Source organism: Amblyomma mixtum, chromosome 5 (genome assembly GCF_055824585.1).
Source record: "Amblyomma mixtum isolate Tamu chromosome 5, ASM5582458v1, whole genome shotgun sequence".
In the NCBI taxonomy this organism is placed as follows: domain Eukaryota; kingdom Metazoa; phylum Arthropoda; class Arachnida; order Ixodida; family Ixodidae; genus Amblyomma; species Amblyomma mixtum.
Genome location: NC_143016.1, coordinates 45,050,571 through 45,078,023, shown reverse-complemented (window position 1 = coordinate 45,078,023; position 27,453 = coordinate 45,050,571). Strand labels below are relative to the sequence as shown.

General features: G+C 47.4%; 1 protein-coding gene across 22 annotated transcripts in view; it reads left to right on the top strand.

The window, feature by feature from the left end:
• Positions 1–27,453, top strand: part of LOC149341952 (pregnancy zone protein-like) — a 156,664-nt gene that overhangs the window by 19,167 nt on the left and 110,044 nt on the right. The window contains exon 1 of one of the 22 annotated variants that reach the window (XM_089544231.1): positions 14,009–14,025. The exons of the other annotated variants lie outside the window; for them this stretch is intronic. The gene's annotated coding sequence lies outside the window, so the exon portion shown is untranslated. Of the gene's footprint in view, positions 1–14,008; positions 14,026–27,453 lie in introns of those variants that run through there. 22 annotated transcript variants of the gene reach the window in all.

The following is a 27,453-nucleotide window of genomic DNA, read 5'->3' as shown; positions in this document are numbered from 1 at the left end:
TCGCGTCGTGGGTGTCATCAGTATGCCACAACGAGGTGAGGAATAAAAGAGTAATAAAGAGGAAAAAGTGCTCTTGCGTCTGAGAAAAGAACAACCGTCGTGCTCTGGTCGCCTTCTTGGGTTTGACTCGCGCCCTTTCGGTTGTATTATGCTCGCTTCGTGTATTCCATTTAGCTTTAGGAGATGACGGATGGCTCCGCAAAACGTGACAATGTTCCATGTCCGGTTACGCTTGAAGCTTTGCTGTACGTATGCTTTGCGCGTAACTTTGAAACATAAATCACCACATCTTTTTTCGAAAGAGGAATATTGAAACACAATCTCAAGTACAACAGGAAGAGAGCTGACTTCAACCGTTTGCCGTAATGTTGTGAGCATTCTGCGTGCCTGCATTTCTTTCTAATGCCTAGGGTGATAAGCGCGAGAATACAACTCAGACGTGCTAACTAGCAGGCTGGTTAACTAATATCAAAAATAGTTAGCTTTATATCCTTGCTAGGCTCCTTAATTACTGAAAGGCATGAAGCCGACCATAAGTATTATCTACATCAGATATATTTTCGAAAACGCGCTTACCGTCAACGCTGTGGCCAAGACATTTGGGCTACATCGCGCCAAAATACCTGAGCTTCGAGAAGCTTGCAGGCAAAGCAACCTCTCCAGTGCACGTAACTCGTAAAAAGTCCAAAATTTGTTCGGCCACAGCGCCGACAGGAACCGCATTTTTGAAGTTCTAAAAGCTGATATTGATATTTGTTAAGGTCGGCTGCACGCCTCTTAGTAATTAAGTAGCCTAACAGTAATGGCTAAAAAGTGAACTATTCAGTATTAGTTAACCAGTCTTCTAGTTAACATATCTTAGTTGTATTCTAATACGCAGATAAGCGGTGCGCAAAAAAAGAGCTCTTCTAACTCAAAAAACCTATTTTTAAACATTGTGTAAAGTCTGAGATGAAACACCCTGTATCGACGAGAACAGCATGAGTTGTCCCTCCAACTTTTGTGTTCTTTTTACTTCGATTTTTCCTGCTCGTATTTCCTTTTCATTACGGCAGGCTACCTTATTGGTATCTCCTAATAGTCGAGCTCCTATTGGCACAATCGGCTAATTTACTTCGTCACCTTTCTATGCAAAACCTCAGAACTCGTCGACGTTCGTGCAGTACCATTTGTAACATATATAATTAAGTTGTTGCAACGCGAAGTCCCCTTGTCCTGGTCGGCTGAAGATTCGCTTGATTACACGTGCTTTGCTTTGTGTTTACGGGCGCAGGTTTGCACCCGAGGCGGTATATTTTCTTTTTCCCTTACCAAGAATGGTGGCACCATTTTTCTTCGCTGAGACCGAACCCCGTTCGCGACAAAGTTCTTAAGCCTTCAAGTTATGAACTTCGTCCTTTGTTTCGCGTCCTTGTTTTTCCCCGAGCTGCGCTTGCCTTACAGACTGCCTCCGGGCTCATGCGTCATTTCTATGTGTGTTTTCTTTTAATGCTGCGCACTTGATGCGGCGCTCTTTTCAACGTCTCTCTCATTTTCGGTTGTTGTTTTGTTTTGTCCATATTTACTTCTTTCTTTGGCACTCGAGCCCTTTTTCTATTTTTGCCGATCTGGCAGTAACGTTTCCTTCTGGGAAGCCCTTTTTACAGAGCGCTCTTATATGTCGTTCCCATCCCTTCTTCCCCGCATGCCACTTAAACGGCCGTTCGGCGACCCGTTCCTTTTTCGCTTTCTCTTCGGTCGCCTCCAAAGAAGGAGACCTGGCTCTTATTCCATTATTTTTTGCTCTCACACTAATATATTTCCTTTTTGTGCCACTCTCCGCTCCACAAGACGACTCCGTAATGCCGCCTTTCCCCGCGCCCCGGTGGCTCGCTTGGCGCTTTCCGCATCGCTTTGTCGCCGCCACCGCAGGAGCAGCGCTGCCTCTTTGTGCCTCTCCCATGAATGATGCAGGCCTCGCCGCGAATGCCTCTTCTTTAATGAAGGCGAAGCTGGCGTGGGCGCTCGCACCAGCTGGACCGCGTTCGTCCGCACAATGCGATGAACGCTCCCGCAGACATGCAGGACGCTCTTCCAAACCGCGCCGCCGCGCACGTGCTTTCTCGCGGTGCGAACCACTGGGAAGCCCGTCGAGTAGCGCAGTCTTTGCACCAGCGGCCCTCGTATTAAGGCGAAAGCCGTTAATGCCTCATGCTGTCGTTAGCAGACGCGTCGGCAGCAGTGTCGACAGGCGCGTCGGCAGCCGTGTCGACAGACGCGTCGACAGCCGTGTCGGCAGATTTGTCCGCCTTTCGACGTCACTGCTTAATTAAAAAGAAACTGCGCCGAGGGTGGGAATGGAACCAGGGCCTTTGGCATTTGAAGCGGAGACGCTACCACTCCACCACAAAGGCTCAAGGTTCGAGCATGAATAAAGGCGCATCTAGTGAATGCATGGGTTTCATAAATAAAATAAAAGAAATAAAGTCAGGTAAAGGAAAAATAAAATATAACAATGAGAAAATAAACAAAAATAAAAGCAAAATAACGATAAGATATGAAAATAAAAATAAAAAACAATAAAGAAGAAAAGGAGCAAAAAAATGAAAAATAAAAATTAAATAAAAACAAGCAGTGCGCCAGGAAACGCTTTCGCCTTGCAGCACTTTACAGAGCTTAAGTGCCCCCTGAATTTTCAGCCCTGCGTCTCATTCAGAGATCAAGGACGCAGGGGAGATGACAAAGCTTTGACGTCCCGCGCGAAAATGGGAACACGAAGGCGCTGCTCTGTACCTTCTCGTTTCTTGAATACGAGATCGGAGTATGGAAGCTACAGAAGCTGAGGGAATAGATTACCAATTTTCAGATTACTTCGCATTGATTAAAACTTCTTTAGAGCGTCTGATGAGGCTAATATTAAGATGCAATTGCTGGTTAAGCAACAGGCCGGACAAAGCACCGCGAGTGCATGACATGAGACGAGAATTTACTAAGCATACATATCTAATGCTCACGTGGGTAAGTTTCGTACGTTGCACTTAGGCTTACTCGAAGATACGCCGTACTCCAATTGCGTCAGCTGCAATATCCTGGTGCTGGCTAGCGGTTAGTCGCTAACCAAGTGCCGTTTATCTACTGTGCTGAAATTTGATTTCGGTAGCCGTCCTTCTGCAAACAGCGACCACACACACACACACACACACATACACACACAAAAACACCATTAGTATTGCACTTGCACTTTCGCACTGCCTTTCGCTGGTGTTCTGCGGTCAGAATACAAGGGGCGGAACATCTTGTAGAGGCATCCGGAATTTTGTGCTCACCGCTGCTCATATTAACGGGACAAACATACATGGTCCCAGTGAGTAAATTGCTTTTTTGAGGAAAGGAAATGACGCAGTATATATCTCACATATCTCGGCGGACACCTGAACCGGGCCGTAAGGGAAGGGAGGAAGGTAGGAGTGAAAGAAGGAAGAGAGAAAGAGGTGCCGTAGTGGAGGTCTCCGGAATAATTTCGACCACATGGGGATCTTTAACGTGCACAGACATAGCACAGCACACGGACGCCTCTTGCGTTTCGCCTCCACCGAAGCGCGGCCGCCGCGGTCGGGTTCTAACCCGGGTACTCCGGCTCGGTAGACGGGCGCCTTACCACTGAGCCACCGCGGCGGGTAATCCCAGTGGGCTGTGTGCATTTTCCGCTGTGAGCATTTTCACAATGTATGTTGTCCGGACAGCGAGTTTCTATATTAACAAGACCTAAATACATTGAAAAATTTGGTCCCTATAACAATAGATCATAATTCCAGTCGCCGCGATAGTTCACATCAGCAACACAGTTAACGGCCTCACCTTCAGAGCCCGCCGAAGAGGTCGCGACTGGCCTCGCGGCCTCACATTTCCGGTTCGTGCGGTTTGGAAGCGTCAGTTAGCCTTTGTCTAAAGCATCCCCAGGATTCGCGCTTCGCAGTTAAACAATCTCCGGACGCGGTAAACACGCCAACTCGCTCCCCCCCCCCCCCCCCCCCCCTCCCCCACCCTTGCACCTCCCGGAGACGGGCTTTGAATTCTTATTCCTTCTCTGCGTACCCTCCTCCATGCCCTATTTTCCTATTTCTTGTCTCTGAATTTGTTTGAAAGGAAATTCCTTTTCCAAACCGCATGCCTGTCTTCTTTCCGTAAGGCCTTTTTCCAAGCTCCCTGGCTCCCGTTCTTCCCAAAATCCCACGCAGCGGCTTTTATTATTTGCTCCCGCACAAAAAATGAAAGAAGCTCTCGCTTTCAGAGGAAGCTTTCCAAGCAACCGCGGGCGCTAGCTGGACACCACGTGTCCCGCTCTCGCTTTAATATGCAGGGATTAAACTGACACGATGTCGAGAGGTAAAAAAAAAATGCCTCTAGCGAGCTGCACGGTGGTGCTCTGGGCAGTGAACTGCCTTACTGAATAGCCTTGTCGCCAGATACTTCGGCAGTGTACTAGTGCTTGCAGGCACGTGCGGAGAAATACTGACACACTGGCGAGTCCGTGCTTTCTTAATTGATTCCGCTTGAAGCGAAGGTATTTAAATTTCCTCGTAGGGACGGGCTTCTGCAGCTGTTGCTTCGTTTATCGGACAGGCATCGAATGAAGCGCAGTTGACTTGAAACACTTGTATTGCACGCTCAGTGTGCGATTAGCCGCATAGAAGTAGTACAACGTGCGGAAGGCCATGAAAGCGAAAGCTTTCCGGTGGCCTCCGTGTAGCCTAAAGCCTCCACCTGTCAGGTGATGTTTAGGGGGATTTCCACTTGTGGGAGGAAGACGCTGGACGAAGAATGAATCAGAAAAAATGAAAATAGCTCAGAAGAAAAATGACTCGTACAACAGCAGGCCTAGGTGCCTCGCGAAGAACTATTTGCGCAAAAATGCCGGACCTATTTCTTCTTGCATTTCCTGGGAAGAGCAACCGGGGTTTAACAAGTCCCACCGGTGGCTGTGTTTGAAACAGCCACCAGCCTGCGCAGCGGCGCATCGCATAACCGCTGCGCCGCTGCTCAAGGAATGGTATAGCTGGCAGCGCTATAACAATGTGACACACTTTGTGTAGTTGCGTAGACGGAATTGGAATTCAGTCAGAATTGGAATAGACGGAGAAGTGAAAAACAATGGACTCAGAATTGGAATAGAATCAGACCTGGAATAGATTAGCGAATGAAAGAAGGATGCTATCGAATTTCATGCACATCAATCCACTTGATCGCCCCGAAATTTCTGTAATTTTTTCTTGTATGTAGGACGAAAAAGAACTGTGTGTTCCGCTGTTGCGTCCACATACTGCCGAGTTCATAAGCCGTTCTTTTTTGTGATGAAAAGCACGTGCACCAGGAACAGTACACTCACGAATGTCTTTGGGTTACCTTTCGAGTATTCTGTAACAATTTAAAGCGGATTTGAAATCTCGCAGCGCATTGTCCCCTCCCTTGGTCTGCAATATAGTACCGTGGCTATAAGTGGAACAAACAACAGCTTCGAAGGAGCTTCCTTTAAGGCAATCACTACGACATCAAAGAAAGCGCCCAAATTAAGCGATATATGTTTGTCTTCTGTCCGTCATTTCACAGTGCCGAACAGATACGGAGCAGGGAGGATGTCTTTTGTAACGGCTGGACCGCAGGCGCCACTTGGAGTTTGGACTGTGTGCTCCTCTTATCCAGTTTTGTTCATTTCTTGCTATCGTACGTTTGACACGTCAAACACACGCCGGCTAAAGAGAGGCACTTTTCATACTCAGCAATTCTGGACAAAAGCTTTTTTGATTGGGAAACCTTCTGTGAACGCAAGTTTTTCATATAATGTAAGATTTCATTATATAACGATCAACGTATACGGCAGTGTTGTATTTTTTTTATTAAGGTTTTTGTTATCCTCAAAAGCGCACCCCATTGTTTTCTATGGAAGTCTTATTAACTCCTCGATGCAATCAATGGAAACGCTTTCAAGGAAAGGTTTTGCTGCATATCGGAAGAATGTACCTTTATCTTCAATATTTCCATAACAGCGTTCTATAATTTTCCAGTTTTCAGAACTTTTGTCCGAGAATGTTGGGCATGATGGGCCCTGAAGCCATGCCTTTACTCAATTGAGTGCAATAGGGACGACTGCTGAAAGCTCGACATAATCAAAACGTCGTGTGCGTTCTACAAACCCGGTGGACTGAATGCACTCGCAGAAAAAAGTAATGTATAAAGCCTAAAGAGCGTTCAGTACCGTCTCGAAGGGAGTCGCCGCGTCCCTTGCTTTGTCGGGCCCGCAAGACAGAGAGAAATGAAATCTGCTTCTTTTGTTCCTTTCATTTCCTGTTTTAGAGACGCGCATCTCAAGGAAATAAAAAAAAGCATGCGAAGAATACACGAAGCCTTAGCATTTTCGTAAAGTGCGAAGAAAAGGTGTGGTCGACACCTGTTCGGGACGGAAGAGGAGAAATGTGCACCCCAGGCGGAGCCGCCAGAGCTGCGTTTCTACCTCTGCACACGCCTGCTTTGTTGTTTCGCGCGAGACGAAACAAAAGACGAAGATCTGAGAAAAAGAGAAACTCTGCACGCTCTCTGTGCGCCTCTGCACTTCGATTTGGTATAAGCAGATAGGTTCGTGGGGCCGGTCAGCTTTGTAGGAAATTAAAGTGCTTTTATAAATAAAAAAGAAGTATAGCTGGACGAAAAGGTAGCCGCGGTCTCCATATAGGCAGGTACAAGTTAGACGTAAAACCATTCCACTAGAACTGTCAGCGTGTTTAATTTCATGCACGGTCTCGGTCAGAGAAAATGCGGTTGTTGACAAGTCTTCGCTGATTCTTGAAAGCTACGTAAAGATGTTGACTTGCGTGGGCGTCAGCGGCACAGCGCCCTTACAGCACGCATCTCAGTGAAAGTGCTTATACAGTCATTGCTCAAATGTGCGCCTAGTACTGAGCTGGCAACGCAACATGCATGCCAGCGCGTGTAATCTGCTTCTGTTGTTGCAAGTCTGACTGCTCGCCCGTAACCCGATTCACTTTTCGGGAATGCGAATCCCTGCTGGAAGTGTTTAGGGAAAATGGGTCATGTTCCTTTAGCTCGGAATTGCGTCGTACCAAGCGGGTTAATTCGACGCAAATCAAAAGCTAAACGAACGAAGGTGAATCGGGAAACGGGCGAGGAGTCAGATATGCAAGAGCAGAGGCAGATAACATGCGCTGGTGTTGCGACTCGCGTAGCATGGCTGGACCGGTGATGGGACGAGGATGATCGGAGACTGGGTTACTATTTACATTTACATTATGTACACATGCAGCAACTGAGAGAGCTTCTCAGTTGAAGACTCTCGATGAGAGGAAGCTACTTATGTGAGGGACCCCTTGACCGTCCTCAGCGCCGGGTTTTGTAGGGGTTTTCTTCCCTAAAATCCCTAGATGGAGGCCGGGTTTGCCGAGGATGGCGCGTCCAAGTTCACTGTGGCAGATCATCACGCACTCTCTCCCCCCCATCACGTTTTGAGCTTGAGAGGAGGGTGCCATCTACGTTGTGCAGACAGGAATCTCCACGAGTGTCGTCCCCACGGTCTGCAGGTAGTCACGCGGGTTTCTCATCACTGCACGGGCAAGGATATATGTGGAAGGGTACGCGGCACAGCTTCCCCTTTGGAGACAAATGCCGATGTCAAAACATGGTGACTGGACCTCGCTGGCCCCTGCATCTTTTCGAGACGGTCCATTACGCTGGCAGATCTGCGCTGGCGGCTTTCAGGGAAGGCCAACTGGCGCCGTTGCCGAGGATAAGTCGGGCATTGAACCCGCAGCGCTTCCCGGTACTCCTTGGTAGCCCGTGGTAGAGTCCGCTGCAGTCGCGCAGGGCTCAGTCTTCCAGCGCCCCGTCGAAGTGGCCGTCAGGTACGATAGAGGAAACCTTGTTTTTTTCTCTTTTTTTTTCGAAACAAAGGGCTGCCGATCTGCAGCCTCGCGAGGTCGTCGGCTTTCTTGACAGTTCTCGGTTGTCGCTTGCTACGGCTCGCGTGGAAAGAAGTTCGATCGTAACACTGGCATATTACATTATAAACTTAGTATTAGGCGCAAATTTGAAAGCTACGCCGCCACGGTGGCTCAGCTGTTATGGTGTTCGGCTGCTGACCCGTAAGATGCAGGTTTGATCCCGGCCGTGGCGGTCGCATTTTGGTAGAGGCGAAATGCTGGAGGTCCGTGTACTGTGCGATGCCAGCGCACGTTAAAGAACCCCAGGTGGTCGAAATTCCGGAGCCCTTCACTACCGCATCCCTCATAGCCTGAGTGGCTTTGGGAGGTTAATCCCCATAAACCAAACCAATACTCGCAATATTGTATTAGTATTTTTATTCGCACCGTTGTATCTTATTGGTTTGTTAAAGAAAAATGGTTCTAAGCTGTGCCTCTGTATTTTTTGCTTTTCTTTTATGAGGCGGAAATGCAAAGCCGGAAACGCGAACCCGCTTTTGTTTTTTAGCCTGACACCTTTGTTCAGACACGAGCTCTTCTTTAAAAAAAAAATTCCCTGCGAGGCTTGATAACGTGCAAGAAAAATCTCTCTCAAGCCCGGACGAGCAAAACAAAAGTAAGTTGTTTACCCTCAGAAGACGCCTCTGTCGGGTGCATGCATTCGATTTGTCTTCACGGATGTACAAACAAGGGGCGGAAAAGAGCACAAGATAGCTGTTTGTCAGGGCTTTAAGAGATTGATAATTTTATTTGGCTATTCACAGGTTTGCTATGGATCTAACCGCCTCAATGGCCAGAGAGGGAGCCCACCAAGTAAACACTGCAAGGAAGCGCCACAGCACCCTTTGAACTTATAGCCCGCTTTCCATCTTCGGGGAAATCCGCGCCTTGCTCACGCCATCAATTTTGTACTCTCTCCATCCTTTCCTTCCTTATCCTTGTTTGCTAGAATGCGTCGAATTGCGATTCCGCAGTGCGCGCGCTTCTCCTTTACTCGCGCCAGCGCGTTTCCTTTTCCAGTCTAGGTAGTCTTATTATGCTCCGAGCGGATATAATATTCACGCCCACGATGGTGATGCTCCTGCCTGCCTGTGTTTTCCAGGCGCGCGCTTCGCTACAGTCAGGCACAAGGAACAATTCTCGCGAGAGGCCGGAGCCTCTTTTGTGAGAAACAAAGGCGCGCTCGTTACACGCGGGAATATCTCATGGCGCGCGTTTCAGAACGCGCCAAGTCGTTAGCGTATGGCGCATCACCTCATATTGCCGTGCAGGCTCGCTTGCCTGTGCTCCACACAGCGGCCCGGCGTGGGCATTTGTGAATAGAACACGCTATGAAGCACCCCGTGCTGCGCAGCATGAACGTCGTCATGCATACAGGACAAGGGACGCAATATTGCGTACTGTCTCGAGCCTTGCGTCTGGGCAGGTGCTTTTTCCGGAGTTGGTAGCAGCAATGCTGCTTGCTTGCGAACTAGCGTCAACGGCTCCAGAAGCACGATAAGCTTTGTAGTTGTAGTGAGGCGCGGTCAGCCCATCATTTTATTGCGAAAGCAATACTACTTGCACTTCCAGGGTGACCACCATCGCGCCGCGGCGGTGACCACCATTGACCTTCATTTGACCTTGATTGCATTAGTTGGATTAGATTTTATTACATTAGATTGGATTGGACTGGATTGGATTGGATTAGATTAGATTAGATTAGATTAGAGTAGATTACATTGGATTGGATTCGATTGGATTGGATAGGAGTGGATTGGACTTGATGGGATTGGATTGGTTTGGATTGGATTGGATTGTATAACCGATGCATCACCACAAGTCTAACCACAAGCACCACCACCAGCTACACTACCAGCTGTACCATGGCGTAGGTACGGATATTGCTTTCGCAATTACCGGGCTTGACCAAGCTAAGCCACAGCGAATTTTTTATTGTCATCTCGGGAGGGAAGTGGCATGGCGGTAAATGGAAGGAGAGGAGAGTGGTTGTGAGAGCGGTGTGACCTATAAACAGCAGAAGCAGAATAGATCCCGCGCGGTCCGTCTATGTATGAGACCATGCAAGTATGTGCACTCAGGGACAGTACTCCCGCCCTCCTGCGAGGTGTGACAGGAGCGGGATCGGAGCAGCTTTTCCTTCATGTTTCATCGCCTTTTCGTCTCCGAAGTGTTCTCCGACCGTAGTCACCACTCTGCCATGTCTCTCCGCTTTATGGCAACCTGCAACAGATGAGAACATCCTTATCGTTTGTCACCTTCCCGCGGGATGGGGCCACTGTCGTCGAGTTTAGCGTGCTTCCGTGTCCGCTTGTGAGAGTGCGCGTTTTGTTTCTGGCACTCCAGGGCCATTTTGTGGAGGCTGCCCACGCACGCACGTTCGGAAGGAGAAAGGGAGTGTGCGCCTAATGCACTTTCCTCTCGCGTGTCAATCATCCATTTGTCTTTCGCACTCTTGCTGCCGTTCCATTAGAAAAGCCGAGAGGGCACGAAGCGAGTGAGCAACAGCGTGGCCCCTTCTGCTCTGTCGGTGTCGAGGTGCGTTGGTCTGCACCATCGTTGTCTCTTTTTTCTCGGCGTGTCCTGGTAACTGCGAACGCAGTTAGCACAAAAGGCACGAAGACGACTGTCGATGGCTGCTGAAGAGCAATGGGGTGTACGTGGCGTGCAGGGAATGAAATTAAGGAAGAAAAATGTCAAGGAGGAGGAGGATATAGAAGAGGAAAGGCAGGGAGGTTAACCGAAATAATAATCGGTTTGCTACCCTACACGGGGGGAAGGGGTGAGGGGATAAAAAAAAGAAAGAGAAAGGAGAGTAACAGAAAAAAAACGTCACTATAAAACGTCACTGTTCGTTAAAGTCACAGCCTATCGTGCAGGCCAGAAGTTCTCAAGAAGCGGAGCAGTGCCTTGCAGGCCATGAGCTAGCGATTTCATATCCGCTTGATATAAGGACCTGGCATGTGACAGGAAAAAAAAATTGTTAAGGTAAAAACGTGGGCGAGTTTGTGGTTGATCATTTTAAAAAAAGCGCAAGGAAGACACGGATAACGTGAAGAAACGTACTAACGGGCTCTGACACATCACTTAAGCTCTGACACATCACTCTGACGCATCACATCAATTTTCATCATTGAAAAGGAGAGTTCGCGTATGCCGAAAACCACAATTGAGGCGGCAGTTGAGGCGGCTTAGCTTTCGCTACGTATATCCTGGCATAGCCCAGCTAAGGCACTGCCAGTTTTTTTTTTTTTTTCTGGTATGTTGTAAGCCGTGGTATCCGTGCGTTCGCGCAACGCTAATTTTTCCTTCTTGTACAGTTATCTCATAAAACTAACTGTATAATCATCACGTATACTCGCTTGTTTTCTGGTTTCATTAGTTGCTCATGCGACAAGTATCTTTTTCTATCATTTCCTCTCAGTTTACCTCCGTCCGTGCACTTTCTTCCGTGTTTTCTAGGCCGATGAGACATACCATCCAACCTACAAATGTGAGCAGAGCTCCTTTTTGTTACATGCGGAGCTCAACTGTGCACAAAATAGACGCTCACACACAAGGCAGGAACTGACGCTGGCAGCTTAGGTGAGAGAGACTGATAGCTGAGTGACTGAAAGCGTGGGAGTTTTATGTTTACCCCCTGTCCTACTTTGCACGTAACGTGGCACAAACTTGTTCAAAAGTAGTTCATTATATTTAACCTTCTGTTTTATGATGGTTGGAATGCAGACCCGCACATTCGTTTTAACTACATACTCAGGTGTACGCTGGAATATCGTGCATGGGAAAAACTTTCTGAGACTTTCTGTACGTTCTTTTGTTTTTGTACTGTCTATTCGTGTACGAGGCCCGTGGCGATACTAGTTACGCCTATAAAATGTTCATCAAATGCTCTTTTCTTTCTGAGTTCATTCGGGCAGTGCGTTGTGCATGTTGGTAATTGTGGACCTCCATCGTCCATTTCGATTCGTCTCTCTGTAACGAGCAGGTATCCACGCTATAAGAAACACACGCACGCGAGCACAGGTGTCTAGACAGGCTCCAATAATCCAGACTGGCGACGGAATTCAAATAGCGCCGATGTGCGTTTAGAGATTACTGTGCCCTTGCAGCGATTTCGTGTCGCGGCCTCTTGTCTCTCGTTCCGACTCCCGCAGACGGCGCTCGTCAACAACTGTGCCTGCGTGGAAACCGGCTGACCGGCGGGGAATGTGAGAGCCTGCCCGACGTCGTTTCTGCAGATCGATGTATCGGGTAACGCGTCGCTCGTGCGCTCGCGGACACGGGAGAAAGGGTCGGCTTAGAGGAGACCCTGATTTCGAACGAGGACGGAAACGGATGTCGCGCAGTGGGAGGAGGATGAGAAGAGGGAGGAGGTCACGTGGAAAGGTAAGGGGCGGCAAAGTCTCACTTTGGCTGGACACGTGTCTGGAACGACACCGATTGGAACGACACAGGCAACGACGCCAGCTTTTCTGCGACACGGGACCATAAGGCTAGCGCGTTAAAATAAAAACAAAGCCAAAAAAGTTAGTCTGCGGTTCAACTCTGTCGAAGCGAATTTCTAGTAGCGAAAGCGTCCTAAGCAGGATTACACGTGGTTTATCTTTGGTACATCTTTTATTGTACAGTTTTTCACAAATAGCAAACTGCTTGCGCCTTCAAAAGTAGAAAACACAGCTGGCTTTCTGATAGCACATTTCCTCCTTTTAGATTTCAGGCAATCATAGTCAGGTACAACCACAAACAAAAGTTTCCGGGATGCTGATTGGTGGAAAAAAAATAATTTCTGCGTTGCTTCGCGAGGCAGTCAGCCGGTGTTAGTTCCAGCTGGTCGAGTATACATGCGTTCTCATGCGTCTATGCTTCTCACTGAGTTACTTGGCCTGGCCACGCAGAAGTAAATTTTTTACCGCGAATCCGCATCCCGCAATCTTTCTCCAAAACTGTAGACACTAAGAAAGCGCAAGAACTACGTGATGGCTTCATTTTTGTTCAATCATGGGAAAACAGGAAGAACTAGTTCATAACGAATGCATAGTTGCAATTGCTAGCACAGAATGCAATGTAACCCACAGTCATATATATGTGAGCCTATTTGTTAGCCTCGTTTACCATGTACCTGCAGATTTACGGGGGCTCTGCTTCCGTGCAAGTGCTGCCACTAAAAGCTAGAAGCTGCGACGACGTGTCGATTTTTATGAAGGGAAGAGCGCCGCCCAGGCATACTGCAGTCATAGAGACCAAGCAGGGGGGCAACGCTTCTCTTTTGGCGTGCGGAGGCTGCAATACATGAATATGTAAACACGTCCGAAACTTCCCACACAGCATGGATTAACTTGCAGTGGTAAGATCGAGAAATTATGTTTGTTTGATGGTCAAAATAATAGTTTTTCGCAAGACTGATAATGAGTGAGATATAAGCGAGGTCCACTGACATTTTTTTAAAGAACGTGCGGTGATAGCTGAAATAATCGGCTCTGTCGTTCCACCGGTGAGTTTTGCGAGTGGCGACTTAGCACGCAGCTCTGTCTATGTTCCTACTTTTTCCCCCGGAAAACTGCGCCTCTGGAGGCTGTTAATTTCTGCTTTGCGTTTATCATTTCGCGTTCCCTTTTTTACCGCACCATTGCCTCGATGCGTTCCGAGGTATTGCAATAAATCCGGAGCGTCTGAGAATCACGATCGCCGCGGTCACCACGTGCGATGCATTTTAAGTGTTCTGCGCCGCACGGTCACACGAACCAGTTCACAAATTTGCGGATGGGGCTGAAGATTTTCCGGCGTTAGCCCACAAATTTAGTACATATAAAAAGGCCAAACAAACAAGCGCTTCGCCTCGCTCGTTCTTACCTTCTTTGTGGACTTCTTCCACTTTGCGTGTCGCGAGGGTTGACCGAACTATGCAGTCATGGCTCTCGGCGAAAGCAACATGCGAGTAGGTGCGCCGCTGACGACGTCAAATTCGACGGAAGGCTGTGCGGAGACGACAAGTGCGGAGACGACTCGGATTCTGGTGGCGGGAAGCGATTCGGTTGGCGTCCGGGTGTTTGCGAAGGTAAGCCCCCGACGAATTTGCATAGAACGTGCCTGGGAAATGTGCGAGCTGTGTGGCCGGGGCCCGGGTCGAAAGTCCGGTGGTGGCTGGCTATTTCGTTCATGTGCGCACTGCCTAACGTTCGGGCCGGGGCGCAGACCTCCATCATCGTTGCCCGCGTCGCTTCGTTCACGTATTCCGGTCGCGGCCGCTTCCTTGAGTCCTGCCCGCGTGCGTGTCGCCGCTGCGTGTTCGGCGACTCCTTTGCGCTTGCGTGCGTGTGTTCAAGAGTGGGTTGCGGAGTTGCTGGAGAGGCGGACGCCAGACACCGAGGCGGGAAATTGCGAAGTTGTTGCGGCAATATTTGCCGTTGGAATGGAGTTTTTGTCTTTGCCGTTTTACTTTTCCACTGTCTATGGTCCGTTTGCTGAGTTGTTTTTTTTTGTTTTTTTTGTGCGTTATCTGCTGACGTGGTATGCTCGAGTGCTCTGCTGCGCTTGTGGGGTGGCAATGAAAGCTCGGACTGAGTCAGAGGAGCGTCAGCAGCGTACCCTATAAGCTGACTGGGCGTTTCCTCGGCGGTCGTACGTGCTCCTGTTGGTGTGCGGCATTTTCGCGCCTCTTCGGCTTTTCCCCGCGCTCGGCTGGAGGCAATTCGTGGACTATGGCGGCGACAGGCATGCCGGCATGCACCGCCTACCTGGGGAGGAAGGTCTGGAGACGCGACGGCTGTCGGATATATTTAAGCAAAAAAAATTGCCTCTCCCCTACATGTCCAACTTTAAATGTGTTTGAATATTCGATGCACCCGGCATGTTCTCAATTCGGCACTCCCTTTTTTTCGCCGAATTTCCATGTTTTTTGGTCGATTTTGTCAGAAAGGAAACCTTTCTCTAGAGTAGCCTTTTAAGTGAAACAAACATACGAACTAACTAACTATGCACGCATATTTTAGCGCAAAAGACGGGACGACAGAAAGACAAGACGAACACGGGCGCTCTCGTGTTCGTCTTGTCTTTCTGTCGTCCCGTCTTTTGCCGTAAAATATGCCTGTGAAGCGTGAACACCAACTAGCCCAACATTTAACCCTTTTTAACTAACTAAGAATGGTCTAGCAAGCAAATATATTCTGCGTTTCAGCGGAAGAAACCGCGGCCGCCAGGAGACTGTTTCCGGAAGTCACGTGCTCGCTAGGCAACCGCAACGTTACTATAACAAACTCCTAGTAACGTTGGGCAACCAGGCATATTTGGACGCCGTCACCCCGCGCTCGAAGCTCCACTGAGACGCAGCTGAGAGGCAAGAGTATAAAATGGATTTGCTGGTTGTGTTGAAATCTTTCGGGGGGCAATTGAGAACGTGAGGTATATCTGCAGGTTTTTTTTTTTTTTTTATGCTGTAGCAAATGTGAGGCCGTATACTTGGGAATAAATTAGTGCTACGCAGCCGTCAGAGGAGAAAAAAAAACGATTGCGCATTCAGTGATTCTTTCCAGTCTCTGCGTGCTTTCGTACTTAACAGGCGTGAATAATTATCAACGCAACACGCGTCTTCATCTCAGCTCTGTTCCAAAAATGCAGTGGGCACTTTGGCTCTCTAAAGTGCTGCAAGGCGAAAGCGTTTCCTGGCGCACTGTCTGTTTTTGTTTACTTTTTATTTTCATATTCTGCTTTTTTTCCAATTTTTTTATTTTTGCTCCTTTTCTTATTTTTATTGTTTTTATTTCCATATCTTATTTTATTTTTTATTTTTGCTTTTCATGACTTTATTTCTTTTTTATATATGAAACCCATGCATTAACTAGATGCGCCTTTATTCATACTCGAACCTTGAGCCTTCGTGGCGGAGTGGTAGCATCTCCGCTTCAAATGCCAAAGGCCCTGGTTCGGTTCCCACCCTCGGCGCAGTTTATTTTTAAGCAGTGACGCCGAAAGGCGGACAAATCTGCCGACTCGTCTGTCGACACGGCTGCCGACGCGTCTGCTAACGACAGTATGAGGCATTAAAGGCTTGCGCCTTAAAAGCCGGATCATTACAGGGTCAAGGCACTCTTCGCTGCGCACAACACAAAAATCTGCGAAACTTCCGCTTGGGACCCACACTGGCACCGGAACAAGACCCACCACTTTCAGTCCTGAGGACAGAAGTGGTTGGTGCTTGGGGGTGATAAACGGTCGTTATGACTGGAGCATTATTTCAGTGTAAGCAAGGAACGCAGAAAGACGAAAACGCATTTGCCATGGCGAGCTCGCTTGAAGCACAAGAATAATAAGCGAGCCACTGCCACTGCTCTCATCTTTCTCTCCGTCTCTTGGCACACCGAGTTGGAGCACGATGTCGACTCTGTGCTGCATGTGCCGGAATGTCCACGTTGCTAAACATTGCTGTTTATTTACTATTTATTTATTTATTTGGTCATACTGTTAACCCTTCAGTGAGGGTCGTTACAGGGAGGGAACAAAAACAAATACATTTCATAAGCACTTCAGTGAGCAATCGTATATCAGAATTCAAAATTTGTACACCATTTCTCAAAAACATATCGACACCTAGCTCAAATTCTTGCACGTTCGCACTTTCCACAACAGCACTTAGCAGTTTGTTCCATATTTCAATCACAATAGGGAAAAAGGAATACCGGTACACATCCGTACGTGTTTTAATAGGTTTTAGTACCCTGCTGTGCTTTTTCGGGAACAAAGTATTAGAGGCGCTTTCACATAATGTTCTTTATTTATTTTTAATGCCCCTTGCATTATCTGTAAAAAAAGTTTGAGTCCATGTTTTATTCTTCTAATTTCCAGCGTTTCCGATTCACTCTGCTGTATCATCTCTGTAACCGAGTCAGTACGGCGATAGTTGGAACATATAAAACGTGCTGAAATCCGCTGTATTTCTGTATTCTTTCCACCTTCTTTTTTAAGCATTTTTGGTGGGGGCTACACACAACATTCGCGTATTCCAGAACTGGTCTTATAAACGTTTTGTAGGCCACCAATTTAATTTCTTTTGTCGCATTTGGAAGCTTTCTCCTAAGAAAGCAGAGCTTTTGGTAAGCTTTTGAATAGATATGCTTATAATGTGAATACGCCAGTCTAGATTATGCGTAACGTCACCCCTAAGTATCGGAAACTCTGTACTGCGACTAAGGCATTTTCTCCTATATTATACTAAAATCTGATAAAGTTCTCTTTATTACTTACGCGAGTGTATGTAGATTTTTTTTGTAGTCAATGGCCATACCCAACTTTGGCACCGTGAGTTTAATGATTGCAGGCATCGATTTAGTTTAATCTGATCTTCCGCGAAGGCTACACGTGTGTAGATTAAACAATCATCAGCGAATCTTTACAGGCGAATCAACATTAGAAGGAACATCATTAATATACAACAAAACAATAGCGGCCCTAAAACAGACCCCTGCGACACTCCCGACGCAGCTTCACACTTCCCCGATTCACTTTTCCCGATTCTGACCCCTTTATAACGGTTTTTTAAATATGCCTGAATCCACAACACTATATTTTCACTAATTCCTAGGCTTCTCAATTTGGAAAGTAGTTTATGATGTGCAACTTTATCAAATGCCTTCGCAAAGTTAGCATTCATCTGTAGCTCTACAAAGGTCATGTACAGTTTAGATTAACTGTGTCACTGTCGAAAGACCAGATCGGAAACTGTGCTGAACTGGGCACAATAAATCGTTTTTTTTTTTCTAAAAAATACAGAATACGTTTTGCTATTGCATGCTCTAGGACATTACAGCCCACAGAAGTGAGCGAGACTGGTCTACAGTTGTTTACACGTAGCCTATTGCCGCCTTTAAATATCGGAACGACGGTGGCATCGCGCCACTCCTGAGGTACTGAATGATCCCGCAAAGATTTTTCGAATAAAAGCTGCAAATTCACCGTACCGTTGAAGAAATGCCGTCGGTATTTCATCTGGGCCACACAAGTTTCTGTGTCTAACGTAAGAAAATGCTGGAACACGCTCTCCCTTGTAATGCATAGGCCCTCCATTGGGTATTGTATTGCGCAGACTAAAGGATCACCGTCAGTATCACATTTATCCTTGGTGAAAAGCGATTGGAAGAAATTTTTAAATACGTTGGCAATATCTTTTTTTTTCTGTCACGACTACGTCACCATCCACTATCTGTTCTATTCTATCTTTGAAATATCACCAAACCTTTTCTGGTTAGCATTTGAGGAAGTTTGTAAGCGTTTTTTTGAAGAACATTTTCTTCAACTTCACCGATGCAGATTTTAGCGTTTGTTTGGTTATTGAAAGTTGTTTTTGCTCTGCTTTTTTCTTCCTGAATATTTTTATCTTACGCTTAAGGTGTATGATGTTCCTAGTTCATGGATTTTTTTTTTATTCGTGTGGGGACAAAATAATCTATGCAGTATTTGATTATGCCTTTAAGTCGGTCCCATAGTTCTACACTTTCGCGGTTGGATGCTGTTTCAAATTCTGTAAAGTTTTCTTCCAAAACGTCTAGGACAGACGTGTCATTCGCAAGGCCATAATCCTTAACATGCATCACGATATATGGTTGCTTACAGACTCTTGTGTGCAGCCCAGCGGTACATTCAAGCAAACCATATTATCTGATTAACCATTCTCAACTGACACAGTATAGTCTGGTATTGTACCGGATATGAAAACCAAGGCCGACAGTGACTGGGACTTTGATGCAATTAACTCTTGTGAAGTCTTTAACTACTTGCTTAAGGTTATATGAAAACATGATCTGCATCATTTTACTGCATGACGCTCCTTATGTCTACATTACCTGTTGACAGTCTTCTCCAGTTAATATGCGGCAGATTAAAATCACCAGCCAATATTAGCCTTGTGTTTTCTTTTAAATGGGAGTTAAGAAATACATTCAAGCCATCCAAAAATTTTGCTGGAGTGGCTGGTGGTCTGTACACAGTCCCTAATATATACCACATATTTGCACAGCCGATCTTGCACCAGACCGTTTCAGGGAGACTGCAATCAAGAGCGACTGCGTTTATAGTGTTTTTCACAGCAATAGCCACGCCACCACCTCTGGAATCCCTGTCACATCTAAACACCTTGTAGTCAGGAGGAAAAATACTACTGTCACTAATTGCACTATGTACCCATGTCTCAGTCTAGAATCGATATTAAGCCTAAAATCGATATTAAGCTTAAAATAGATATTTAGCCTAAAATCGATATTCAGGTGTAGTTGAGATACTTTAACGAAGTTGAATACGTGTCAAAATAGAGAATTATTAGAGTAACCATACCCTGGGGGCTTGTCGTTTCGTCACTTCTCGTTTCATAATTATCAGTCAGTCCAGGCTTATTCCAGATCCTCTGAAGATTAAGCTCACTCCAGCCACTCACGTGTGTTTTACTAAATTTAAGATTTCACTTGAGCTGTTTGGACCAAATACTGTGCTCGACTAACTCATTCCCGATTTGAGCTGGAGTTGCAATCGATGTCCCTCTGCCAACTGCTTGCTGAGTCGGCCCAAGTGGTATAGAGCGACCGCCTCGGCATGTTCGCGTTCAATCCTCCCTACGGGACTGCGACTGTGTTTATTCAAAGAAGATGATAATCATTCTTTCGTGGGCGGATGTCTACGAGTTTTCGTAAAGTAAGTACGCTGTGCTGTAGGCGGGCATCAGCTACACTTGTCACTCAAAATTTGCGCTAGAAATGTCACTCAGAAAGTGACTCGTTCAGTAGGAGATCAGTGCGAGGTTATCACTAAGTTAACTATACTCGGATAAAATCACCTCTCCTCTGTACATCACCCCATTGGTTGTCGTACCACAAGAAAAAATGTTTTATTCATGTCAGCCGAAAATAAAACGACCACCTTCACACTGGCGTTCACTGTAGATGATTTATTGGTATGAAAGATTCACGTTACATTACAATTTTTTTTTTGTGGGGGCCTTAAGAGGATAATGCAGCGCAGGATGCAGAGTAAATGTTCCACCCAGTCGGAGTGTTGCCCTCTAAAAGTGGGAAGGGGAAAAAATCCTTGACAGAAGGGCAAGGCGGCCTGTGTCTTTGTGGCTCCGAAATTCTCATTTTATGCGCAGTCTGTTCGTAGCACTGGTCCGAAGCTCAGCGCAGAACCGGGCGTATTTAAAAGCTCAGTGCCTGCCTCTGTCAGTTGCAGCTGGTGTAAGCTAAGCTTGCGAGGCGAGGTCGTTCTGAGCGCCATCTCAAGATGCCCTTATTGAAAACAAATCTGAGCAGCCTCCAAAACTCTCCTAGAGGCGAAAAACACGGTCGCGAAACTTCTACGCAGAACGCCGCGGTTTCAGCTGGCTTCGCTTAAACCATTCAGGAACGGAAGCCTGACGTGCGCTCTACGCCCCTTGGTGGAAAGCAGCCGAACATAGCAGTGTGTATTTGTTCGCTAACGGGAAGACGGTTCCTGCCATCGAGGCTGCCATTGGGCCAACTAAGCGTGCGGCTTGCACAAATGTCGTCGCGCATCAACTTTTGAAACCTCATTAATTTCTGGCCGGCGCTGCTCTGCGAGAACCAGCGGCTAATCGGAAGCCATTAGCCGTCGGCGAGACGGAAAACACGCGCCTGGGTTTGGCCTGCGCGTCGGTTCTGACCCGTTAGCGAACCCCCTGGACGCGAGATACGACGCCGACAGCGCTGGCGGGGCAGGAAGATAATTAATGCTATCAGGATTCAATTCCCCCAGGAGGTTTTGCGCTGACGCTTCCAAGACCCGGCGTTGTCGGCCTCCTTGCGTGCCCCCGCACCTCTGATGAAGGCCGGTTGTTTACTTCGAGGAAGGCTGGTGCTTTCTTCAGACGCGCAGCTTTCTTAGGAGTAAACTTCTTGAAAAAAATAAATGTCTATTGGTTCAAAATTTTGAAAGCAGCTTCTAACGCATGTACTGTGTTTCGTTTTAAAGTGACATTTGCAGTCAGAAAGAACTTCTTTTAGCCCATCGGGCAGCTTGTAGACCGCGCCGCATGCACCGTTATATTCATTTCCGACGCCCATTGCCTGTGACTAGAGGTGTGAAAATATTTGAAGTTACTGAGGGGGAAAATGAATATACTGCAGCTGCATTAGGTCCACGAGCCGAGTGCTCGCTATCCGGTCTTAGTTTTCGACTACCTTGTGAATTTATTAGATGGGCTTGGAAAAGGTTTTCAAAGGATAGCTGAAAGACACGAGGTTACTTTCCGTTCAACCGTCAGAAGCCGCAGCGGTGCTCTCGCAGTTCCGCAGTCAACTCGTACCATCATGGCGATTCATAAAAGGCTGATTCTGAAGTGAAACACTTCTGCGTCGTGAGCCGCATATTGCCACGAAAGCTTCTGATGGTTTTAGACAAAAGTGGTTGGCTCACTGATATCCATCCCTGCAAGCACTGACGTTTTGCTGAGCCTCCATAAATAAGCCCTGAAAAAAGATGAGGTGTCCATTCAGGAAGACAATTTCCTTCACTGTATACGACTGAAGTAAGAGTACTGTTGTAAAGGCTAAACGAGATGTGTACGCACAAAAAGAATAAAATACGAAGAGCTGCCTGTAATAAACTTTACCCCCGCTTAACGTTCAGTAGCCGATAGAAGGGCACCCGGTGCGTGTTCGTAGTAGATGTAGCTCCGAAAGTTACTAGACGCTTTTGGCATACCGGAGACGTGTTAGCGCCGACGCGTACCGGTTTACAGGAAGCCTTCTGCGCACGCGCAGTGATATGCGTGGGACCAGGCAGAGCCATAGCACGTGTGCACCGGCGTCGGCGCTAATACGCCCCCGGTATTCGCAAAACATCGGCTATTTGCGCAGCTTTCCTTGCAGAAGTAACGAATGTAGACGGACGGAGGAATAGGTGAGTGAGCCGCCAACTGGCACAAAATGAGGTGAAATGAGTGATTGAACAAACAAACAAAAGCTGGGCGAGCTGTATAGAACTGGTTAGCCGATGCAGCGACGCGTTCAAAGATTTTCGACAGCAGTCATTGCATCCGCGGGAACTACTTCGAAAGCACTTTTCAAATTAGGCATGACGTCAACATATTTGCAGACAAGCTTTCAACTCCTCCCGAAAACGAGGACTTCACATCTCTAACTCGCTGCGCACATAGAGTCAAACGAATATCGGGCGTCGTTTTCACGTGAGAACAAACTTGGAATCGAAAATTGTGAAATCGCAGAGAACGCCTCTAAAATCGTCGTGATGACAGAGCAAGCAAGGTGCACGAGAGTACGCTTTATACGCTGCCGCTCCGGAGCTTCTCGGGAGGAAATGAGCGAGAAGTCAGCAAAAAATTGGGATCTAACGACCTGGGCGCATTTTCTCGATCTCGCGCTTCGTAACCGTGAGAGTAAAGGAAGAGAAGAGAGGAGCACCAAAGGGATATTTTTTTGAGCTTGGCCTCTTTTTCGTTGAGTGCCTATCGTTAGGCGTTGATCGAGGACACTGCCTTTTGCTCTGCTTCACGCCACATTCAGTCGCAAAGTGTTCAGGCAGTTAGGCTGAGCGTCATCAACGCACTTTTATACGAGTAACTTCGCGCGCAGCGCTGAGGCAACGGCTCAATGCTGATAACTCGCTTACCCTGTCCTCTGCATCACATATTAAAAAAAGGGCTGACGGTTATGTTGTCCTATGTAGCTTTCTATTTTTCTATTTATTCTTTAGAGTAGTTTGGTGTCTCTGTCGAGCTTCTTTTCCCGTTAACTTTCTCGCTGATGCGCGGCACACATGGGAGGACAGAAATACGATATCGTAATCGCGATGAAGTTTGATTCACAAGCGATCACAATGCCGCGAGCTTTTGGCACTTTCAGGTTAACACGTGCACATATAAGTACGTGGTATAGATTAGCTTCTTTGGCAGTGTACTATGCGGAAGATAGCTATTTCTCAGTCGGCCTTTCAAATCAACGTCGCGAAAATTTTTTCGAGCGCTAGGATGCTTTGGTCGTCTGGTTTTATTTTCGGTTTGTGCTTAGGTGCTACCTGTATTCGAAGTGTGTCAGAAACGCTTCGTAAGCGTCCTCCGGATGCGATAACGATTATCTGGGCGAGTCTCCTGCCAAATTAAGGGTATGTGAAGAAAATCAAAAGCGTGCGGGTGTAGGCTAGTCGTACTACAAAGCTCTGCTCAGTCGTTCAAATTCGGTCAATTCGCATGTCGACTGAACTGATACTACACGTCATTCAGTTGATACTGGGGCTGCATGCACTGCCAATCAGCTGTCGCACAATCTGCACGGAACTGCCGACCAGACGGCAGCAACGCACAAAGAAGGCGGCCGCGGTAGACGTATCCCTTCGCGGCAATATCCCTCTTTTTCCCGCGCTCTCTGCCTAGTCCCCAAAAGAAACGGTTCGCTGCCGATGCATTCGAACAAAGGCCGTGCTGGAGCCGGGTAGGCGGCCCGCGAGATATGCGTCGACACATAACTGTCAACGGAAGGCGCTACGCGCCACTCGCGAAACAATGCTTTCGCTACGGTGCTGCCCGTTTCTGCTCGAGGTATTTCTTTTAGTTGGTGTGTGTCACCGATACGACGAGAGCGGCTTCTTTTATCTGAGGTGGGGCCGCCCCCTCCAACCCGGGCATCTTTCGCCGTGCGGCTTCGCTGCTGGCAGCAAATGAACCAAGGGGCTGTCTGCCGCCTTTTGACGCGGAGAATGGCCTTTCTAGATATGTTTTCTTTACATTCTGCGCTTAATCGAGGCGCGAGGAGTCTATGTCACTTGAAAGAGCGCAGTTGGGAATGCCAGTCTTTTATCTTGGTGTCCTGAATATCGCGGAAAATTTCGGCGGTGCCCATTTCTTGTTGGTGAAATGCATGCCGTTTATCTGTCGGTGACAAGGCCTTGAGTGCCTGTATAGGTAACCGTGCATAAAAGTAGCAGCTTTACAACGATATTGGCCGTGACTTGGCGGCCTAGGCTATCAGCGGAGTGGTGATTACCACTCTGGGTGGTCCATGCCGTAAGAGGATAGAGTACAGAAGAAATAGCGACACCTGGTGTGCGGTAGCCGATGGCAGAGCAGCCGTTTCACAATAACGTCGTTTAATGTATTCCGCACAGACCACGATCCAGTTATTGCCATTTGAGAGAGAGGGAAAATTAGGGATGTTAACCAGAAAGGATTCCGGTTGGCTACCCTGCACAGGGGAAGGGATTGGGGGGGGGGGGGAATTAAAGAGGAAAGAGAGAAGTAAAGGGAAATAATCACAGTCTGTCAATCAAGGCAGATCCGAGCAGATCAATGTACCGTTTCATGCTGATGTATTCAATGCTTGTGAATAGTGCTGTTTTTCTATGAAATTTTTATACCCTCTCTGTAAGGACCCTCACACGAGGGTTGACAGTATTGTTAAATAAATAAATTCCAACCTCCTCGAACGCACTGCTGGGAGGCGTCAAAGGGTGAAGTAGGCCAGGTGGAGCGGAGGTAGGGCGTTTGTGGCGCTGACACTGCGGGCAACTGGCCACATATGGTTCCGTCGTGGAACGCATTTTCGGCCAGTAAAACCGCTCTTGATCTCGATGGAGCGTGCGAGCAGATCCCAGATGCCCGGAGGCAGGGTCATCGTGCGTGACACGCAAAATCGAGGAGCACAGAGCTGCTGGAACAACGAGCAGGTATCGTGGGCCTGCAAGGGAGTAATTCTTTTTCCATTAGAGACCGTTGCGGGTACAAAAACGGCCCGTAAATCCCTGGTTACGCGCGGGGGCAGAGACGGGTTGGAGAGCCGGGTCTTCACGCTGCTCAGTTTTAAACATCTGAACGTCAGGAAACTCTGTAACGATGGCAGAGATGCCATGGTCGAAATTGTCACTGTCACAATCGGTTGAGGGAAGCGGCATTCGCGAAAGACAGTCTGCATCGGTGTGCCGCCGCCCGCTCTTGTATGCGAGATCGAAGTCATACTCTTGTAGACGGAGGGCCCAGCGCGCGAGGCGACCGCATTGATCCTGGTGATTGACGAGCCAGCAGAGGGAGTGATGATAGTCACAATGGTGAATGGGCGGCCATACAGGTATGATCAGCATTTCACCAACAACCTCACTCCCTCACCAGCCTCACTCGTCCTGCACAGACGTTGCAGCTTTATAAGATTGACAGGCGCCGCCTGAAAAGCCAACTTATTACAAGCTTTCAGCGAGGTTACGAATTTGAAAAAAATTCTTCAAAGGGCTGCCATTATTGCCTATAATGAAATATTTTTTCTAGAAGAAGATGGAATTGCATAGTTGTAAAAGCAATTAACGATGTACAAGTGTGGACAAAAGTAAAGAGAGCATGTTACTGCCTTCTAACATTTCTCACGCACTACCTGGTTGACATTGCCAGTTATGTGCGTGTTGCTAGTGGATGCTTGTGCGCTTTCTCAAGGACAAACATTGTTTCATCCTTTCTGATCTTGCACTTAGAATGGAATAGTGCACTCCGTTTACTTATGTCCGCACGTTAACGTTACCAGTGCCTTTATGTCCATTAAACGCGATAATGCATGTAAAACTCCCGGAAACGAAGCTTGGATCACATAGCTTGAAAGGCATGAGATAAAACAGCTCGCCCATAACTTGAGAGCACAACAGTAGTGCACAGTTATTTTTTTTTTGCTTCAAAATACAATACAGATATGCAAAATAAGGAGAGAGAAGTGAATTTTACAATCAAGCGACGCAAATAACGTTCAATAACTGTGGGCACAATGGGCCTCCAAGCTGCATATTGCCGCTTTTTCTGTAGTGTCTCCTGTCAAGGATGTGTGCTGCGAGAGAAATAAAGAGCTTTCAATTTCAGTTTCCTGTGATTAACACGCTTTCTGGGAAAACACGCAGCAGAAGTGTTACAAATTAGCAGCATGTGACCATGGTGCGTTATAACGTGTAGGAACTTGCAGAAGATTTCCATCGCTTGCCCTACAACCACAAACATACAAAAAGACACTATATACAGTATCATGTTGAACGTGGCTCGTAATACTGCTCAAGCTATCGGCGTCTAAAGAGACACGACGATGAGTCGAAAGGTTAAGAAAGAGCCAAAAAATCCTGCCTCCTTATTTTGCATTTTCTATGCCAGAAATTTACGAGAAATTCGACGTTAGAAACGCACTAAGGATAAGTATAGCGTGTTTTGAAACCCGTACGTGTGCCTAAATCTCAAGCGCCGAGATCAGCACAAAAGAAAGAAAAGCTTTCCAACATTCGTACTTATCACCGAGCGCACAGAAGCGCAGCCAGGTTCAGAATAAAAGCAAATAATCGTAAGTTTTCGAAATTGTGCCCTTACCCGTTCTCGAAGAAGAGAATCACCGTACGGCACACTGCCTGAGCGCAAAGTGGTATTTCAAAGACGGGAGATAAATTTCCCTTCAGCGAGTTTACACATTTGGCACCGGCTTCACGCCTTCTGTACCCTGTACGTTTTCTATAGAGCGGTGGCATTGCGGGATGACAGCTTTTATGACACTGAATCGGATGCATTTTCACGTTGCTTCGAGATTTTTTTCTTCTTTGGTTTAGTTTTGTACTACTGCCGCGAACGCCCCTGGAGCATTCGCTTTCTCGCTGCACTAGCTGACGCAACTGGAGACAGAAGGCGGAATGAAGCCAGGGATGGAGGGAGTGCGTAAGGGCGCTTTCTCGCCCTTTCAAGGCCTGTGAATCCATCATAGTCAAAGTTTCTTCAGCACCCGTGGCTCCGAATGGAACGGAAACCGGAGCGAGAAGGGAAAGTTTGTTCGATCACACTTCGTTGAGCCGAGAGAATACCGCTCTTGCCATGGACGGAAAAGCAAGGAGACAGAAATGAACTGCGAACAGACCTGCAGGGCCTTTAGGAAAGAGAACGCCAAGTCAGGGCGCAGAGAAGCACAGTAATCTGTTCCTTCTTGCCTCCCTGGCATCGAGCTGCGCTTTCGCTACAGTTCACGGAGGAAAAAAAATAATGTACAAAAGGTTGCAGGAGCAGCAGCACCGACTGAAATGCACCGGCGAGTGCTGGCAGCAGCTTTTCAGTTGAATGTTTCGAGGCCGAGAATCCTGGGCGTTTCTGACGACCACCACCACTGGCGCTACACCATCCCCGAAGGGGACTTGACGGCTTGTCGTCATTTCGCTGTGATTCTTGACAGCCAAGCCTTCTCGTTTTGCAGTGTTACCCTGTATAGATATTCGAATGTTAAAGTTTTCTCCGTGGTGATCAAAAATATGAGGTTACTAAATTTGGGCTTACGGGCCAGAGAGTTGGGCGCCTTCGCGAACGGTGGCCGCCTGAGGACGTTCGTTTTTAATGGAGTGCCCTGAAACATTGAGATTTTATATGGGTGCCATTTCGACAAGTGTGTCGTGTTGTTACTTTATCATACAAGCACATGAAGCAAGCGGACATGAACTGGAATAAGAAGTATGATACAATTCAGTGAGCTTTACACAAACA